The sequence below is a fragment of the Cervus elaphus genome, chromosome 33, assembly GCF_910594005.1.
Source record: "Cervus elaphus chromosome 33, mCerEla1.1, whole genome shotgun sequence".
NCBI classification, from domain to species: domain Eukaryota; kingdom Metazoa; phylum Chordata; class Mammalia; order Artiodactyla; family Cervidae; genus Cervus; species Cervus elaphus.
Window position 1 is genome coordinate 5220553 of NC_057847.1, and position 4653 is coordinate 5225205.

Here is a 4653-nt window from a genome sequence, read left to right on the forward strand (position 1 = left end):
CTTGTAACTTTGTGCCATTCTTTCCTTCCTACTTCAGGCTAATTTCTATTTAGGCTATAAGGCTCAGTCCAGTCGTCTCCCCTGGAAGATTTCCTCAAACTTCTGTCTTCTGGGCTTCAACAGCACCCTTATGCACAACTCACAAGGGAATGCTGTCACTCCTTAGTTGTTCTCAAGATAGCATCTTAATTTACTTTTGTATCTGAAACATACATACTTGTGTATCCCCATCATGGGACATTCCTGGTGGTTCAGAAAGTAAAGTATCTGCCTGCAATGCCAGAGACCTGGGTTCAATCCCTGGGCCAGGAAAGATCTCCTGGAGAAGGGAATGGCCACCCACTCCAGTATCCTTGCCTGGAGAATTCCATGGACAGAGGAGCCTGGCGGGCTACAGTTCATGGGGTCACAAAAAGTCAGACACCAGACTGAGCGACGAACACTTTCACTTTCATCCACAGCATAGTTCCTGTCACATAGGATGTGCTCAGTAGATGTTTACTGCAGTGAATTGAAAAGGTACAGAATTATCTGTTCACAACCTTGAGGTTCCAATAGGAAAATGGACACTGTTGGTATTTCTCCCTTAATTTTGACTTTTAGGTGTTAAAGGTGTCATTTGTCATAGTAAGACACGGCAAGATTTGCTCTAAGAACCACTGGGCTTGAAACAATAAAGACTGGAAGCTGAGTTTTTACCCATTTCCTCTGCATGACAAGGAAAGACTTGAAAATGGTTAAAGAATACGAAACGAGATTCACAGGTTCCCTCTAAATACCAGTTCCTGTGTAGTGACTCCTGACTCTGTGACATCAGATGGGGTATTTGCTATTTAAAATAATCTGCAATTTCAACAATATTTTCTTGGCCTGAAGACAATCAGGAGAAAGACTCTTGAAAAAAAAGAAAATCTCAGAAGAAAAAATTGAAAAGTGGAAAAGAAGTATGTCTAAAAACCAAGTCAGAAGAATCTTTTGCATCAGATGAGCCAAAAAGCATCCAGTTAAGATGTCCTTCCTGAACATGCAGAATTACTTTAATCACCTGCTTTGGGAAAGCCACCAGATCCAAAACCAGAAAGTGTACAAAATAACATATTAACTCAGTCTGGTTAAATAAGATACCAGAAAACCAGAATCTACCTTGGAAACATTAGTCAACCATGACATGAATATAGGTGGTTTTCACACATTTTTTGAGAATCTAAATTCTATGACTATTACTTTAACAACTTCAAGTTCAGAGGGTATTCAGAAGCCTTTGGAAACTGAAGAAATGCTTGAAACAACTACCAATTATCTTGCTAACCCACAATTACAAATGATTCTGTGGAAATTAAGTCAGCACAGGAAAATGTATTCATATTCAGCACAATTACTCCAACAGTGAAGAATTAAACAAATAAAGAATCTGTTTTTGCCATTTTTGTACCTACAGAAAATTGCAAACCTACAATTAATTCTTTTATACCTGCCCAAGAAACAGTGGAAATGGACATTAAAGACCTAGACATTGAAGACTCAAATAATGATATAGACTTTGAGACAGATGTTTTACAGATTGAGCATTTTTACTGCTGCTGCTGCTGCTGCTGCTAAGTCGCTTCAGTCGTGTCCGACTCTGTGCAACCCCATGGATGGAAACCCACCAGGCTCCCCTGTCCCTGGGATTCTCCAGGCAAGAACACTGGAGTGGGTTGCCATTTCCTTCTCCAATGCATGAAAGTGAAAAGGGAAAGGGAAGTCGCTCAGTTGTGTCCGACTCAGCGACCCCATGGACTACAGCCTACCAGGCTCCTCAATCCATGGGATTTTCCAGGCAAGAGTACTGGAGTGGGGTGCCATTGCCTTCTCCATTTTTACTGCAGACAAATGTAAATAAGGAACATCCTTGGCAGAAAGTCTAAACTACATTCAAAGATAACTCCTTGAGTTACAAGAACAGCAAATTCTAGGGAAACTGAAGTCTTTGGAAGCTCTTATTAGGCAGCTAAAACAGGAAAACTGGCTATCTGAAGAAAATTATAGAAAACCATTTCACAACATGTGATTAAAGAGGTTTTAAAGTTTGTGACTTTTACATAAGGTTTTTGTTGGCCAAACCAAATTATATGTGAAGTGAACTTATTCTTGTGTAAAATTCTTACCTTAATGAAGCTAAGAAAGTTCTCCAATGTTATGAACTTCATCCTGTTTTTGTTATGCTCATTTTTTAGAAAAACTAGAGAGTTGTTGGGTAGAAGACATTTCATCACTTCTTAACTTTCCAAATTTAAAGTAAAAATGTAGTGAATAAATAATATGATTAAGTCATAAACTAAAAGAACACAGATATGGTAAACAAGATCCCAGAATAGAAGTCAAGTTCAGGAATCAGTCCTGGTTCTACCATTAAGATGTGTCTTGGACAAGTTACTTATTGAGTCTCAGTCTCTAATTTGTAGAAGGAGGGCACATAACTAAATCTCTAACATAGGCTGTTTCTTTATAGTTTCTTCCTTTTCTAGAAGATTCTTTTAATAGAACAAGTTTTCTGTATGATAGTCTTATACTTACACAAAAGTAAGTGCTGGCTAGAATTTTATATTATTAACTCATATTCTCAATATTTATTAAATTCTGTGTTGCTTGGTGTATCGCTGATCATCCTGCTTGTGATGCCAATTGTCTTGCTGTGTCTCGCTGTGCACACTGCTGATTGAACCCAGGGTAGGCAAGGTGTGAGCTAAGAGGCTGGAAGGAGACTCGAGCCAGGAGCCCCACAGCTGGAAGGAGACTCCTCCCCGAGGAGGAACTGAAGACACGTTTACACTCTCCTGGCTGGCAGAGCAGCCATAACAGCCTCTCTTCGCTGGTGCAGCAGCATACCACAGTTCTCTCCTCTTGTGGCTGACCCAATGGACACAGCCCTGAGGCAGCAGAAACTCCCCCTGCTTTATGGGTGGAACTCACCATGTGCACACCACACACAGCCCATGCCCAAGCGAGTACCTCGTGACATGCATGCACAGTGATACAAATGATCTCAGCTGTTACCCAGCCACTATTCAGGAAACATGGGGTGAGAGGGACTGAACACGCCATCTTGGCTAATTTGCTCTCTCCCCACATTTGATCTTTGGGCTATAATTTTTTGTATCATACAGGTTTCCTGGTGGGTCAAATGGTAAAGATCCACCTGCAATGCTTGAGACCCAGATTTGATCCCTGGGTTAGAAGATCCCTTGGAGAAGGGCATGGCAGCCCACTTGAGTATTCTTGCCTGGAGAGTCCAATGGACACAGGAACCTTGCAGGCTCAGAGCCCCTACACAGAACCCCGACAGTCCGTGGGGTCGCAAAGAGTCGGACACAACTGAGCGACTGATACTCTGTCATAGTAAAGAGTACTGAAAAGTTCTGCTTTGTCTTATACATTTTCTTCTTTGGTTTAAACAATAGAAATTTACTGTCTCACAGTTCCAGAGGTTCCAAGTATGAAATCAGGGTGTGGGCTCAGTGGGTTTCTTCTGAAGCCTGTGAAGGAAAAATCAGTTCCAGACCTCTGTCCTTGACTTGCAGGTGGCTGTGTCCTCCTCTACATCTTCACAGTGTCTTCCCTCTATGTGTATCCATCTCTGTCAGAAATCCCCCTTTAAATTAGGACCCCGGCCATATTTTATTAGGAATGTGTCTAATGACCTTGGACTCAGTTTCAAGAACCTGAGCAATAACACAATGTTCCTAATTACACAACTTTATTGCACACGTTTAATAACCACATTTGCAATGATCTTATTATGAAATAAAGCCACATTTCAAGGTCCTGGAGTTAGGACTTAAACACAGATTTTTAGGTGGAAAAACATATTCCAAATCATGACAAAGCAAAATTATTCTACTGGTCCTCAACTCTAAATCCAGTCCAGTCAAGTGCTTACTGCATAGACAGTAGATTAATAGCAGTACAATAGAAGGAACACTCATTTCTCTGCTTTTGAGGATCCGCAGGTGGAATAACAGAATAATAGCTCCTGGCACACAGGGGCATCCTATAAATACTTAAAGAATGTTGGTCTTGCTATGGGAGTCAAGAGCCCTAGATTTTAGACTACTCGTTTCGCCACTTGTTTGCTGTATAGCATTGGGAATCCACTTCCAGCCTCTGGGGACCTGTCTTGTAATATAGATCAAACAAGAAAAATATGATTACAGTAGGATACACTGCAACTGAAACAACCCCATGGGGATTCCCTGGTGGTCCAGTGGTTAAGACTCTGAGCTCCCAAAGAAGGGAGTATGGGTTCGATCCCTCGTTGGGGAACTAAGATCCCACATGCTGTGTGTCTAATAAACAAAATAAAAACAATTTAAAAATGAAAAGAAAAAAAAAAACATGCCTAAGGAAAGAGAACTCTTTCCTGTGACATTATTCAGTGTGTGGGTCATGTTTGCTTAACAGATTCTAATTTCCTTCTGCCAAATCAAGTGAGAATTACTGTTTTTCATCACCATTTTTAGGAAGCAACATTTCTATGATTTCCCTTAAGCTATGTTCTTGGTTACAGTCATCTTTATATTGTTTAGCCTGAAGAATAATGTGTCAAATAATGTCCAAGGACCAAAAGTCCATGGAGCTCATTCAGTACATGGAGAAACTGAGGCCACTGTTCTC

At 40.8% G+C, this 4653-nt stretch overlaps 1 pseudogene; it reads left to right on the plus strand.

Moving 5' to 3' along the window:
* Window positions 1-675: 675 nt before the first annotated feature.
* On the plus strand, window positions 676-2054 carry LOC122688268 (annotated as a pseudogene).
* The last annotated feature ends 2599 nt before the right edge of the window (window positions 2055-4653 follow it).